The sequence below is a fragment of the Prinia subflava genome, chromosome 5, assembly GCF_021018805.1.
Source record: "Prinia subflava isolate CZ2003 ecotype Zambia chromosome 5, Cam_Psub_1.2, whole genome shotgun sequence".
NCBI lineage: Eukaryota > Metazoa > Chordata > Aves > Passeriformes > Cisticolidae > Prinia > Prinia subflava.
Window position 1 is genome coordinate 28,525,669 of NC_086251.1, and position 16,503 is coordinate 28,542,171.

The 16,503-nt window shown below is 42.7% G+C and overlaps 1 protein-coding gene across 1 annotated transcript in view; it reads right to left on the reverse strand.

Moving 5' to 3' along the window:
- The window catches only part of RGS6 (regulator of G protein signaling 6), a 262,657-nt gene extending 254,032 nt beyond the window's left edge, over window positions 1-8,625 (reverse strand). The window contains exon 1 of the mRNA XM_063398679.1: window positions 8,325-8,625. The gene's annotated coding sequence lies outside the window, so the exon portion shown is untranslated. The remainder of the gene's footprint in view (window positions 1-8,324) is intronic.
- Between the last annotated feature and the right edge of the window lie 7,878 nt (window positions 8,626-16,503).

Here is a 16,503-nt window from a genome sequence, read left to right on the forward strand (position 1 = left end):
CCATTACCAAATCCCTTTAAAATTGCACTGGGAAGAAACTTGTCTTCTGGTTAATTATTACTTCATTAAACCAGGACTTGGGCATGCCACGCAAGTTGTGCACACTGGAAGGCAACATACAGCCTTGTCTATCATTAAGCTGATCCTCTTGACCAAGGAGAACACGCCAGCCAGAGGATCCCCAGGCCCCCTACCTAGGATATCCTCTGCTTTTCACTGGGGTAGCTCAGTGCAAGCACTTCACAATTCACCTCTGCTCCTCCTTCACAAGCAAATCCCCACAATTAGTGAAATAACTTTCCAAAGAGGAACAGATATAATGCCCATCTCAATGGACCAAAGCCAGGAAGAGTTGAGCTGAGATCAAAACTCCACCATCTTCACCAGTTCCTTTCTGGGAAACACTGGAGATACGCATGGCACATCACCACCATGCCCAGTGGTCAAGACACTGCAGGTATGTCCTCCCCTGAGCCTGATGAGGAAGACATAAGGGCTACTACACACCAGGGAGCCATGCCACAGTCAGCAGAGACAGAAGTCTGGCCCTACCATGGATATCAGGGCACTGCTCCCAAGCATGGAGGGGCAGAGAAGGAAGTGTGCTTTCAATCAGTGAAGTATAGCTCCCAAAGCACCTAAAAATCCTTCAATCCTTTGTTTTGGACATCAAAATGTAACTGAAGTTACTCCAAAAAGCTTCCTAGTAGATCACCCCAGACCTTCTGCCCCTCCTTGTAAGTGCTGAGCATTGCAGTACTATCAACAATACTCAGTCTGTTGCCTTTTTTAAGGAACAAAATATAAACACTTCCAGCAGCTGCACTTAATGCTCAAAGTTTTGCCAAACAAATTCCTCTTTGTCTGTGGGAAAGCAGTTTTGCTCACACTGGGAGAATTCAAGGGCTCTAAAGGACCCCATTCCTCCTCTTTCTGAGGTACAAGACAGGGAGCCCCATGTTGAACTACAGGAGCCCAACACTTTCCTCATTCTACAACTGGCAGGATGAAGGATGGGCACACATCTAGGCCAGGAACAAGCCAAGACTCTTTTGCCTCACTCTGACAGAGCAGGAAGAGAGGACCCACTTCTAGGACACTCCCTTTTTCTTCTTTTTAGGGAAACTGATGTCCTGATGAAGGCTGGGATTTCCCATTTCTACTACTCTTACAGACGTTTCCTAAAGGTGCAGTGCCCTTCCATAACTAAGTGCTTCTCCTGTGGAAAACTTGCCTCAAAACATCCTACAGGTATGTCTACATTTCCACACAGTACTAGGGCGGAGAGAAAGCTCTGGGCTCCTGATCACCCACAGTGCTTAATTGCTAGTTTGCTCCCTGGTTCTCTTTTGTAGAGCTCCAAACCTAAGCAGACACACATTTGGGGGACACAGTTCTCCACCATCAGCACTGGTTCTCAAGAGTCAGCATGGGTCATCTTACACAGGATTTGGGTTCCTGCTTCTAATCCATGTCTGTATCAGCTTCCAATAGGTTCTGCAACACCATACAGCTTCCCAACATGTCCCAAGTCCTACAGTGCATAATCTCATCCTTCTGGTGGGCTGCAGGACAATCTCACTTTTTTTTTTAAACACTGTGCTTGAAAAAAACCCCCATCCACAACAATCACTGTATCTTCGGGCCACAGAGGTACCAGTTGAGGGCCAGAGGTCTGAGACCCCTCTGTCCAAGAATATGCAATATGAACACAGCCCTCTTTTAGACCAAACTAGCTCTCAGACATGAGTCAATCCAAGTTACCTGGCTTCCTGCAGATAGACACAAGTTTAAACTCAGCTCCTGAGTAATCTGTGTAGGCACTTCTCACCAATCATTTGCTGTTCCCAATCATGTATGTTGGTTAATAAAAAAAAAAGTAAATATTAATGGTTTAGTGGTCTAAGAAGAATATTGCTAACCAGGGATCACCGAGGCCTCACACCACCTCCAAAAAGGGTGCTCTCCACAGTCCTGAGCAATTTTCTCTCCATCTGTGACTCCTGTGGTAGTGCTCATGCTGTCACTCAGTGCTCACACTGTCACTGTCTAACAGACAACACACAGGATGGACACATCCAGTTGTTCCATTTGTGTGAGCCACTGGCGATCTGCCTCAGTCACCCAAGAGGAGTGACAGATCAGGAGACTGCCACACACTCCATTTTGATTTTATATATTTCTAAATCTGCAGATATTCTTAGATATTCTAGAATGCCGAAAATACTGTCTGGATCTGGATGTTACATCCAGGAAACATAGGGGTGAAAGTCAATATAAATTTTTGGCATCTAACTTTGACTAGGTCTTTACTTCCCAAGATAACCAGAAGGAAAAATGGAATGGAGATGAAGGTAGTGAATATTGACATATGAATTGCTGGTTAACTAGGCAATTTTTTCCTTCTGTGAAATCAATTGTTAAAATGGACACTTGCATACTAAATTTACTTTTAATGGGCCAGAATGATGTTATACCAGGAAGAAACTTCCTCCAATACATCTATCCCTCTTCCAAAGAATTCAGAAAAAAAAAATGCAGTGTTCACTGGTAATCAATCTCCCTTCCAATAAAATAATACTGCTGCGAGCACAAGGCCTCTTGGAAAGGCTCTGAGCCAACATGCTGTTACCAAGGATAGCTACAAAGAATGTGAAAGCAAGTATATGCTGAATATTTAACTAAAGCAAGTGTCAGTGCTATATAAATTTAGAAATGCAAAGAGATAGCTATAGCTCAACTTTGAACTTCACGTGAATTGGTGATCCCAAACTACAGCAGTAATTATTCAGCACTATCAGCCTGCAAGGAGCAGCAGTTACAAAGCTGAAGCTGTATTTTGTTCCTTTGCAACAATGCAAACTTATTGGCCAGAATCATTCCCTGTGGAAAATGGGCAACTGTACTGATAATACATACAGAGCTTTAGGGCAGACTTCTAATCCATTCTCCAACATAAATCTTCTACTGGATCAGTTAAGGTGTGCTAAGAGCATCCTGTTCTTTGTAGCTGGTCCATCAAATATACCATCTCTGAAAGTGCCTTGCCTTGTACCAAAAAAATACTAATTGCAACTACAGTGAGCTACTTCTGGGGCATGGGCTGCACCTTGTATTTCACATTGTATCCAGTAAGCTGAGAACAACTGAAGAAAATTGATTCAAATATAAAACTGAATGAGAAGCTACACAAAATAATGGATGCTCTAATACAGACTGACAAGAAAATATTAAAGTTTTTTTTAAAAAAACAACTAAACAAACAAAACATAGGCCTCAGTGCTTGTTAGATTCCAAATTCATATTTACTCCACCTAAACTCTCTGTTCCCAATAGAGCTTGCTGAAATGAAGTTCCCTTCAAGCAATCTTATGCAAGTTGATAGAACCAATCCAGCTCCGCATTGATCAGCAACTGCATAATCTCATTTAAAATGCCCCAAAGTGCTGAGACTTCTTGCCAGTTGTTCATTCTCAAGAGGACGGAAAATTGCAAGTACCCTGCAATCAAATAAAATGGGAAATTTGCTACCCAAAAGCACAGGTGTCCTTGAAGATGTGGCACCATGAAATAGCCTCGGTGCAAATGAACACAACTGGTTGCATCCCACCTACTTCAAGGACATGATGCAATATACTATGATTTCACTGCTCTGCTGTTTATCACAAAAGCACACAGCCTTTTCAGATGCAAATTACACACAAATCACTTCGGTAATTGCAATGTAAGAAGCACTTAAACCACTTCTGAATTAGCTAACTCTAGTCCACACACCACACATTCACACAGTTCAGCAAAGCCGACAAATCCCACTGCTGTGGTTCATTTAACCTGAACTTCACCATAACTGGACTGCTACATAATACCAGTATAGGCTACATACACTATAAATACTAACATTCTTGACTAGTTCTACTGTTATACTATAATATTCCTGTAAAGACAGTTGGTTTAATTAAGCTAATACATGTCTCTGCCAGATTGCTTTTACACCGATGAACACAATCAAACTACTTGCTCATCTGTGACATAGGCAAACAGTATTTTCTTTTACAAAATGATAAATTAAATCACAGTGAAATTAAGTAACTACCCAAATTTACACAACAAACGACAGAGCAATAAATTGGACATCTAAACCCTGACCTTCAAGCCATTATCATTTGCTCAACACACATCCCCATAGCATAGTAGGCCTGTAGTGTGAGGATCTTAACTACCCGTGAACTTTTCACTGCTGATGCCAGGTCCTATAAGCACAAGGAAAAAGATGAAATATTGTCCTTCACCATCGGAATAATGTTTATAGTGTGTGACTGAAGATTGCTGCAAAAGTGCAGCACTAATTCCTCCTCACTGCCTCATGGTGCCTCCCACCCCAGTGCAGGCAAAGGGCAGTACCTGTGCTGCTGAGTCTAGGAACGCTCAGCTGTTTCCAGCATGACAATGCAGAGCTCCTGGGATTTCAGAGTGTCAGAACCTTATTGCTCACTGAAATTTTAGTCTTCTTCCTTCTCTCCACATTCTTTGCCACCCGCCACGGAGATGTTAAAAAATAGTATGAGATCTGATGCAACATAAGTGGGTAGCAGCAGTCTCTCTTGACTCCACAATCTTTATAGAGCTTGACAACCAACAAGAAAAACACAAATTAGTTCCTCTTCATGGATTGAACACAACAACAGAAATTACCTCATTCCTCAGTCACCACAATATGTTGGAAACACTAACTGAATTAATCATGCAAACATCTTTTCATGGTAAAATTTATATAGATTGAGAAAACACTGTGGATACACTAACATTAATATCCTTTATCAACTTCAAAAGCCACTATATTACTGAGGGAAAGTTGCAAACAGTTTAGAACTCTCCATGATATTGGGTACATCTTTCCAAAGATATAAAGATACACCAAATTTTTCAAACTATTCTAGGCACCTTTAAATCCCCAAAGTGCAAGCATTGCTCTCACAGGTACCAGACAGAAAGTTAAAAATGAATAATGGGGGCAGAAATTGCAGGGAAAAAATAGGACCATAAAAATTCAGTTCCAAATCTGAAGACGCATGCAACTACATGCAAGTGCTCAAAGATAGAAAGAGGAATTTTTGTAGCCTGAGGAAGTCAGATGGGTACCTCCACGGGAACAAAGTAACTGACCAGATGCTTCTGAAGAAAACCATCACCACCTACAGCCACGCAAAAGTTTTTAAAATTTGCTTGGCCAGCATAGCTCTGGTCAGCTTGTCTCATGCAGACCAAAGGGCAAGTGAATAGGGTTAAATGTACTATTACACCTTCAGTAACAGCACAGGGCCACCATGCTGCTTGGTACTCAACAAGGCAGAGTGCCACCTTACACCACATTGGGGACAGCAGCTCAAAGTTTGATGTGAAGAAACACCCTTCCAAATCATCGACATCATTTTCTTATTCTACACAGGTTTGCTTTGCAATTATAATGCCATGGTGTGACTTGACATAGATAATAATGCAGCCATGAAGATGTTGAGAAGAGTCCCAGGAGGAAACAGGAGCACTTCAGTTCTGACAATTAAGTGCAATATTTGTTACCTGTAACAGCCCAGAGCTGCTCAGTGAAGTGGACCTGTTTGTTCCTACAATCTCCCCTCTAGAGAGCCAAGGTGTGCTTCCAGAAACTGAAGCTCCAGGTAATGAGCACAAACAATGCAATAACCCATCATAAGGGCAAAACTGCACTCTTCTAACACTGGCCATGGGAAGAGCAGTTCGCCCTTGTTCTGCTGCCACTGTACAAGTGGAGCATTTGATTTAGATAGCAAAGATATACCCAGCCAAAGCCCCCGTGTTAATTATCCCTTGTTCTTGAAAAGCTGAAGACTCAAACTGTTATCGAGGAAAGAAAAAACCATCATTCGACAACACCCTTGTATTTCTGTTGGGAAGCCTGAGCCACGGCACTGCAAGATCTCGAAGTTTCACCACAGACTAACATAGCATCCCAACGTACCATGCTAAATGACACACTGCAGCTATTTTCTCTTCCTGCTACTCCACATATATTAGCTTCTTCTCTTTCCCTGCCATCTGTTAGTTTGCTGCAGTCTGCTGGGACAGGACTGCCCTCTCCTTTTCTCCCCTTCTTGCCTGCTTGAATGGACGACAACAAAGCCTAGCATTTCCTGTCCATACATTCAGCTTTCCTCAGCTGCTCCAGAAGCATGAACAAAAGCAGAGTTACTGCCACGAATAAAAAGTGCTCTGATCACCTCTGCCGTACCAGTGTGCTCACCAGAATTACATGCTAGACACTGAAACACCTTGTAGGTGGTTGGCAAGGAGGCAACTGCTGCTTTAAGAGGACACACCTTTTCCTCTTATCCACGGGCATCCTTGATTAAAACAGGTATCTGTACTACCTGCATCACAGGAACTGTCAGAGAGAAACTAAGGTAAGCAGCATTGACAATTACTCTATGCAGCAGCCTATTGCAACTTTTTTTAGAAGGGAAGGAAGCAAGGAAAAAAGCCAGAAAAATCAAGTGAACAGCAATCTTCCATTAATGTAAGCTTCAGTATGTGTAGCAAATCATCGTTTTTTGCTCTAATACAGTTCAGAATGGGAAAAAGAAGAGCTATCTAATCCATCACACTTGTCGCCAGTTAGGAAGGAAATTGGAATGTTTGTCACCAATTGTTCTATCAGTCAGATCATTAGAAAAAGGAACAGCTCATCAAAAAATAAAGTCAATATTGGCTGGGTCTAAACAGTTTCTTCAGCATTTCACACACACATTCAAGCAATGAACACTATTATTCTGTGCTTGTAACAATATGCCCCTCAGTCAATAATTGCTCTTCAACATCTGACCTCTTTTTAAAGCAGACTTATACGGAAGTATAGTGAGTGTTCCAAATCAGCTGGTGAGAAAATATTATAGATTATAACCCCACAGTAAACAATTCCTAGTTCTGATCTGCAAGATTAGAATAAATTTGGCATTACAAAAAAAAAAAAAAAAAAAAAAGAAAAAAAAGGAAACTTGTCATATCAAACATACTTCTACTCAAAAATCCCACACTAACAGCTCATAAAGCACTTCCTCCAGAAACACAGAGGAAAAGTAGCTTTCTTTGGAGTGGGAAACCACCAATATCTGCTGCAACATGCCAACACAAAGGTGAGGTTTACAGTATGGCTTTATTGATCAAAGACAGATTTTCCTGCTTTCCAATCCCTACACACTGGCAGTCAGCAAATAAAATCCAATCAAGAGCAAATTATGCATATCTTTCATTTCAGGGAAGCATCACGTAGCACACAGGCTACAACCGGGATGCAGTTCTGCCAAGCTCCTTACAGATCAGCCGAAGGAAGCCCCGACTCACCTAGGCCGTCCCAGCGAGGGCAGCGCCGGGGCAGACGGGACGCCAAGCTCAGAGCCACAGGCGCAGTCAGCTCCTCGGAGCGGCAGCCCTGGCTCCTATTATGTCTGCAGCGTACAAGCGGCAGCGTGCTGTTATTTATACAAAAATCAGCATCTTCCTCATGAAAAAAAACAAAAAACAAAAAACAAAAAACCACCACTTGAAGCTTCTTACTGGCCCTGCAACACACTCCTATACTTATGCCATCACATCTGGTGACTAAGAAGATGCTTTCAATTCCACAGGAGATTAAGATTCTGGGAGGAGAATGCCTGGCAGCTTTACTCTCACACACCAATCTGTCTTCATGCAAACGCACTTCGTCGGCGGATGGAAGTGTATTATTGCAATATGCTACCGAAGCGAAACAGTTTCCAAGTTTTCCCACAGGGCGCCAGCTTCCCCTTCAAGCTCTACCCCAGCGCTTGCTCCCCCTCGTCCTTCCCCGAGAAGACCGGCGGTTTCTCAGCACCACAACTTGTCCTGTGTCCCCACCGAGCTCCGGCTGCCCGTGCGCTGCCCTCACCCCTGCCGGGACACCGCGTCCCCTGAGCCGCGCCCGCGGGGCGTGGGCACGCCCGCACCGCCCGGGCAGCGCCCGGGGACCCCGCGGGAGGGCGAGCCGCAGCCGCGGAGCTCCCGGGGTCCGCACGGCCTGGGCAGAGCACGGCCCGCCCCGGCCGGGCGCCACAGACGCACACATGTAACACACACGCACAACACACGCCTGCCACCTGTCCGCTACCGCCGGCGGGGAGCGAACTCCCACCCCGAGGGCTCGGGGCTCTGCTCTCCGCGGCGGGACCAGCGCCGGGATCCCGCTGCCAGGGCAAGCCGAGTGACAACCGCCCGCCACACAGATGCGGATAAGCAGGAAAAAGACGGCGAGAAGAGCAACCCACTCCCATTACCTTAGCAATCGCGCCGCCGCCGTCCCCTGCCGCCCCTTCGCCTCTCCTCAGAGACGGGGAAGCGCCCGCAGCATGGCGTGAGCCTGCGGGCGGGGCCGCCGGTCAGCCCGGGGCTCCTCTGTGCGCCTCTTCCAAAAACCTTCCGTTCTCCTCAGCGCCCCTCAGGCTGCGGCGGGGACGGCGGCCGGGGCGAATCTGTGGCGACCAGAGCGCCGCGGGCACACCGCGCCCCGCCCGGCCCGGCCCCTCGCTGCCGCCCCCCGACCCTCCGCCAAGCCCGCGCCGGGCGGGCGGGGGCGGGGACGGCCCCAGCCCCGGCCCCGGCCCCGCCGCTGCAGCGCCCGCTGCGGGCGGCCCGGGCGCGCCGCCCCCGCCCGGCCCCGGCGCCGCTTTCCCCGGTGCCGAGCCGGCTGCCCTTCGGCGGTGACGAGGGGGAACTTCAGCCCCCGTGTCCCGCCACCCCGGCCGCTGCTGGGGCACTCGGCGCAGCCCCGAAGAAAGGCAGGGAGCAGAAGGCAAGCCTTTTATCTTGCAATCTTGTTTATGTGTCGAGTCTCACCGTTAAAATGTTTGGCAAAAGTCCTCCATGTGAAACCGGGAAAGCCTCATCTCTTGGTCATGTTCCTCCAACAGCCAGGATTCCCTGACTAAAACCTGGGCTCTGCACACCCTCATCGATATTAACAGGCACCACAGCTCCAACAAAACAGTTTGGAGACCCAGCTCTTTCAGGCAGACCTGTCCCGTGGGCAAAAGACATTGCTGTTGGCTAGGATGAGTTTCCACGCATTAACTTTGTGGGCAAAGTAGCTTGCATACTTCTTAAAGGTACTATCCACCGATTTCTCTGTTGGATGAGATTTTAATTCTTTTTTCTCCAGAAGGCAAGCTAAGCCCACCTTGCCCCAAAGTGACCCGAAGGTCTGAGAGCCTTGTGCAGGATGCACTAGCGCAGACCACTGGCAGGAGGCAGCCCATCTCTGTGCCAATGTTTGTGAACTTCCGAGGTTTGGTTCCCACACATCAGAGTCATTATTGCTGCTCAAACTCTTCACAAAGAGGCTGTCAGCTGCGGAAAGGCTCCTTTACCCACCGGTGTAGCCTGCTTTAAAAGTTCCTGTATGGTGTCTGTTCCCTCCTTTTCCTAACATCCTGGATCTTACCAAAACCAAGTTTATATTCCATAAGCCTGCTGACTGACACCAGAAGTTATCATGTGCAGGGATGTCCTGTTATTTTATGCCTGTAGTCTGCCCAGCACAATTTCTGGTGATGTCTGGTACACTAAACTGCCACAGCAATTCGAATACTAAATTAATAAGAAAAGAAATTTTCCTGGTTTAACTGTGCATCACTTCGGTTTTTACTGGATCCATATGTCCATCTTTACTGTTACTGGCTATTCTTCCCTTAGTCTTGCAAATGCCAGTTTCTAGCTTGCAGAGTTTGCGCATGCTTCTTCAAAAAGGTCCTTCATCGACACAGATTATATATTTATTCCACGCTCAAAATTGCATGTTAGTGGCAAAATTCTGTACTGATGCCTCACATGAGCTCATGGACCCTTACTAGACTTTACAGGGTGTTGATTCAATTGATTTGGTTCAAATTTCAACTGTGGGCATTTAAAAACAACTGTGGCAGGCTAAAACATTTTGATCTTGGTGGACCTTCCCTGATTGTTTTGTTCAAAGAGAATGGACTTCTCAAACATCACAGCATATTTTTGGGATACTTTTTTCAAATAAAATTAATCTAAAAATATTTCTCTTTGAAGCAAGCTTAAATTTAAACTAATTTGCATTCCTCCTGGATTAACCCAAACATGTTATAACAGTACTTGCCACACAAACTTGTCTGGCAAAGGGAAAAAAGAGAGAATGGCAACCTGTGCAATTTTTTTTTTTTTTTTTTTTTAGAGATTTTCTCAGCAAAGCATTTAAATCACTAGTTATATTGAGTTATGCTGGGGTATGACTACATGTAATATCAACCATGAAACATTTCAGTGTCTTATACCAGGTCTGTTCAGGAAAATCTGTTTCAAGACTACTCTACACAGTCCTTATTCTCACAGCTCCCTCAAATGAGTGTGCCTGCAGTAGCCAACAAATCTAAATGCTTGAATATATCAGGTTAACTCAGACTAAAATGTAAGTTCTATAGAAATGCTGTTTTCAAAGTACAAGACAGAAAATATTTCAAATATATATTAACAATACATTTCAAAGAAATTACCAATATGTTTTCTGGAAGTATATACAGCCTGAGTATTACCACGCTACAGCAGCAAATGATGTTGAGAAAGGAAGCAGAATGGAAACATTTAAGTAACAGTGACTTCCGTGCTTATTTTAATCATGCTCAGCAGAAGAAATTGTAACCAAAAAATACAAATAAAAGACAAGGCCAATGATAAATAAATACAATTTAAATGGTATTTCAGGTTTGGGTAATATTCCATGCCCTATTTCTCCATTTTATACCATACAAATGAATCTTTGCCTAGTGGCTTCTCTCAAGTAACAATGATTCTCTGGTCCCTTGAAGTAATAAATGGTATGGGAAAAAATGGCACAGTAACATTTTTTACTTTCATGCATTAACTACTAAAATAAATTATATGTAATTAAAACCCGATAAAACCAAGTCAGCTTTGTGTTTGCAATGATCCTTATGTTGAAAACAATGTAGTCAGACTTGGTTCATCACAGCAATTGTTTCTCAGTTTAGCCTCTTTCCCAGTGGGAGAGTCCAGCAGTTTGATGAGTGTGATTAGAGATGCAGAAACAGTTCTGTTTAGATCAGTGGGATGTCTCAAGTTGATGTAGAACTACACACATACAGCAATGTTTGCAGAAAAAGACCTTGCATTTGAAACTCTGGTATGCTCAGTAAGGACAGGAGAAGAATGCATGGGGAGTGACTGTCACGCATTTTTCTGGCCAGGAGGGCAGAGTTTTATTGTTCCCTTTCCTCTGTATTTCTCTGTATGATGAGATCTAAAAGCCAGAAGGGACCACCATGGCCCACACCAGGTATGGAACATCACCTGTCTTTAATGATACATCATTGAAACTGAAGAACCTGAGCTAGATTTTCAGTTTCACTAACATTTCCTATTGAAAATATTTGGTCAGCTTTTCTTTATCCCAGAGACTGATTTCAATGACAAAAACACACATTTTATAAAATTATTATATCTTCTATTGAAGATTGCAAGAGTAGAAAACTTCTCCCATGCCTAGTAATGCTCTCCCAAAGCTATATCATTGTCATTGCTGTAAAGAAGTCCTTTTATCAGGTTCAAAATGTACAGCTTCGAACGCCTGCATATCATGGCTGACACTAGAGCTACACGTGCTTACAGGGCTTGTGCTAACTCTTACTCACAGCTCAACAGTGGGAGTCTCCAGGGTATTCCAACAGCTTCTTTACATGGCGAAGAGTCACAGCACAGCATGTTCCCCTGTGATCATCTGAAAAAAGGAGGAGTAGATATCGCTAATTTTCTGCCACAGCATCCTCCTCTCCTGGTGCTTGAAAAGCTCAGAAAAGCAAAGGCTGCTGCCGCTGCAGTGGTTGCAGTGCTCTGAGGCAGAGCCAGTGTTTTCCTTTCAGTTTGCAAACCAACAGCATTGTTGATCAAATGAGTAACTGTTACCCCGTAGCACTTACTTCATAAATATTCAATAGCTGTTAATTACAAGAAAAGATGGAGCTGCTGGCTCGAGGTGGACTCTGAGACATCACTGAAGCAGTGCTTTTTCTCATGAAGGCAATAAAGAGGAGTAAGTGCCTCTCTCTGGCAGAGGGCATGAAAAAAGCAAAGAGGTTTTCAGAGTTGTTCGAGGTAGGTTCTATTTTTTATAAAATGTTTAATTTAATAGTGACCTAGTTTTAGAACAGCTTTCAGTGTCTTGGCTTTTCTTATCTCCTGTGTCTTAGCCTACATCATTAGAGGAGCAGAGCAATAGGCTTTACAGATTTTGTTAAAGCAAACTAAATAAGGTCTTGCCGGGTGGATTAATTCTTCTCTCCTATTTTGTTTCAGGCAGTCGTTATGTTACAGTCTCTTTGTAGCTTTAGAGAGGTTTTAGCACATCTTTTATGGCACCTATTATAGATTTTTTTTAAATGTCAGCTCAAAGTCCCTAGCTTATATCATGGTACATTTTTGAGTATCATACTGCAGAGGCACTCTTGAATTCCTCAGCCTTTTTACAGAAGAATCCGTTGTGTTGTAAACATTCAATTAACTGTATCAAATTGGTGGCTAGCTTGACTAGCAAATTTGGACATTTACAGGCACTACAGTCTCATGCCAGCTTTCATCAACAAGTTGTGGGGTGCCATTAATGTTACTTACCTTACTTCACCCATCAGAAGAAAAAAGTTATTGTGTATCCTGTCATTGTGACCCACAAACAGCAGGTCAAGTGATGCTTGCTCCCTTTTGCACCGTGTGCTACTATCTAGTGCTTTCAGATACTGTTCCATAGTACTCCTCTGTGATTCTCAGGCTGTCTTTATGGAAGTGTTCTTTAAAGAGCCTGAAATCTCTATTGCGTGTGCTGTGTTCCTTACGGACTCAGCAGTAAAAGGGAGCAATTAGAAAAATGGTATTTCATTCATGCAGCACCAAAACACACTAGGTCTGCAAAAAGATGTCTCTTCTTTCCACCTCCATCTCAGAGATTCTCATGAAATCTTACCCTTCAAGAGTCAAGTGTGAGGAGCCTTGCAGGGGCTGAGTCCCTCCTGCATACCCTTTGAGGAAGGAACCACAGCGTAGGAGATGATGCCACATCTGCCAGGTTTATATGAATGTGAGTGCCTTCTCTACAGGGAGAATTTTCCTGTGGGGATCTCAGCCCACAGAGGTTTCCATTGATCCATGTTAATGTGTTTCACAAAAATTGAACATGTCAGACTGAAAAATGCAAGTAAAGTATACCGCCAGTTTCAGAGCTGTGACTTAAACAGTGTCAAGCCCAATGTATACTTCTACACCTACAAGGATCATGCAAGCTAAAAGAACAAAGACAACTTAATAGGAGTCATTCAGAGGCAGCGTGTACTGGCCTTGTTGAGCTTCACTTAATTCCTCCCTTCGTGTAAAGGGATTTCAGCTGCCTTTGCAAACATGAAATTTGTGCCAACTCTAACGCTTTTTAAATTTTGCATGACTTATAGCAAACTTCTTGGTGACTTGTTACCATTGGGGAAAAAGCCATGGTGGTAAATTTCAGACGTGGAAGAACTTGCATCCCACATGTGGGAAAATCACATAACCAAAAGTATTGAGAATTATTTTTTTAATAAAGCTAAAGACAACAGAAGAGCATTAGAAGCAGCTTTTCTGTTCATTTTTATCAATAAATAACACTGTGGGAAAGTAAAATTCACTGTCTTTGTAAATCCACCTAGAAAAGTCTGGAAGACTCTGCTTGCTGAAAATATTGAAAAGAGATTTGTGTAAGAAGATTTGCTTCACTTTATCTTACCTGGAAGCCCAAAATGGGCAAAGAGCAATACAATTAATCCAAAGAGGAGGGACTCCATTCCCTCAGTATCCAGGTTCTTGCTCAAACATAGCAGGGGCATCGTTTTCTCTTCTGCCTTGGCAATCTCGTATCTGAACAAGTTCAAACACTGGTTCAGTGAGGAAATTAGCATAGTCTCATACTGTCCTGTGTTAAAGAGAGGACTGCAGAGGGGAATTTTGATTCTTCTACAACATCTATAACTTGCTAAGATCTCCCCACCTCTTCTTTTTGTTCATCAGGAGATCAGTTTTTTATATCTATCGATGTTTATTCTTTTCTGTCCTTTAGTCAAGAACAGCCTTTTGCCTGCACTCCATCTGAACTTGTACAGTTTTCCTGAACATGGTAGAGCTTCAACTTCTGCCATGTCAGGTAGCCAAATATTATGAAAACTCATGGCACTAAGTGGCAGAAATGTGTGACTTGCCATAGAATTCAGGTTTTCTCCAGCTGGTCTTTACCTGCTGGTCTGCAAAAGCTGCAGAAGTAGTACTTACTTTGAGTACATCATAACATTCTTGATTTTTTTCTTCTGTGATATTGCAGAAGTTTCCTTTGGACTTTTTCCTGTTTGAAATATATTTTATGATGATTAATTACATAAGCTGTGATGGGAACTGCTGCGCAGTGGGAATGAGGAACCTGAAGTGTGGAAGAAGGCATGAAATATGTTTTAAAAAACCCTTAAATCCAGAAAGATGCAGTATGTGCCTTTCATAGCCTCGATCGTATTGTTTGTATGCTATATCCCTCTCTCACCAGTATTTATCTGTGTCTTATTAAACTACACATTTTTCACAGCAGAAAATATATCATCTCGTGGTTTTGAACAAGCATTTACCATATGGAAGAAACTGCAAACATCACCATGAACCATGTTTCTTTTCTACACTTGGATGATTTATAGTACCCACCAACACAGTTCGAGTATTGAAACGCAGGTCTCTGTGTTTCTGTATCTATCAATCTATATATGTTCACTTTACGTACACAGACATCTTTACACATAAAATCTTTTCTTTAATGGTTACAATAAATGTGCAGGGTGTTGATGATTTATATGTTCACTTTATGTACACAGACATTTTTACATATGAAATCTTTTCTCTAATAAGTTACAAAAAATGTGCAGGGTATTGATGATTTATCTAAATCAGATGGTACCACTTCTCCCTCTGGCTATTTTATGTAGCTAAACATCACACTGCATGTTCTGGTTTTGGCAGGGAAGTTTAACATTTGACATGCTTTTGGTGAATATTCAGTTACTTCATTTTGTTTCTTTGTATTTTTTTTTCTATTAACATCAGTTAAATCTGAGCAGTCAAATATTTCTACATTTTGCATAAGAAAAATCCTTAAACTCACCTTCACATTCAAGTGACAACTAACATGTCTTTGTTATATTTATAATAATATTCAATTATTGTCTCAGCTTGTCTACTGCTGAGAAAGTACAGCACAGGGAAGAGATCTGACTGGGGTCAGCTGTACAGCATTCACTAAAATGAGTGGGTGGCAGAATGGCTCAAAAAACAGATATTAGCCTAGGGAAACCTGATTTTTCTAGGCTCACTGTTAGGACAGTGAGAAAAGACACTTGGAGATTCAAAGCTGGAGCATAACCTCAGATGTTCATAGCTGTGACAAGAAGACAAAAATCTTTCTCTGCTGGGCAGAAGAAGACCATAAAAGGGTTTGTCTCACTGGAGTACTGTCATCCTTTCCTAGGTTTGTCAATCTCCCTTCCCTACAAAGCCAGGAACCCAGATGCCAGTTTTGCAGATCTCAGCAGTGTGAAATATGAGATGGATCCCAGAGCTCAGTTCTGGTCTCATCTTCCCTCTCTCCAGCCAGAACAACTCCATAGCAGCTCTCTGCTTGAAATGCAGTCCTTACTTCAATGCTCAGCCTGTTAAGCTATGACAGTAAAGAGACTGATAAAGCCCAGTTCAATTAAAACACATTTCAAACTGGTCTGCTCTGTTAAACTAGAAGGTGAGAACAAACCACTTGCACAATGTATAATTCAAAATCATGCATAGGGCTTATTTAAAAAAAAAAACAACATATGAGTTTATTTTTTCCTTAATTATCCAAGAAACTGCTTTAAATCTGCATTTCCATTAACAACTCCACAAAGCTTTAAAAGATGTAATACACATCATAGCAGGATCTCAAAGCACCTTATAAATGATAATGAGACAGTGAACCTTCAATCTTCTTTCAAGACCTGTGGCAGGCATGGTTGAGAATCTTCCATCTTCAACTGCTTGGGCCACGTTTCATTCTATGGATCAGCAGAAATCTGGATTCTTGTTTTCTTTTTTCTTTTATTTTTAATATTTCAGCAAAATCAGTTTAACCAGCTTCAAGGAGATTTGATGGAAAATGGCTTTTGCCCATATTAAATATATTTTTATAACTGAATATGCCCATGTTTTGAGACTATTGTTAAAAATGACGGGCCTTGGTGACAAAGTTATGTTGTTCTGTGAAAATCTGCCGAAATTTTGACAAGTTACAAATTCCCAAAATTTTAACTTGTTTCTGCTTTCATTCTTAGAGACTGAAGGCTAAATTCCTCAGAAGCTGATTGTAGTGATGCATATTCAGAATAGTACAGTTAA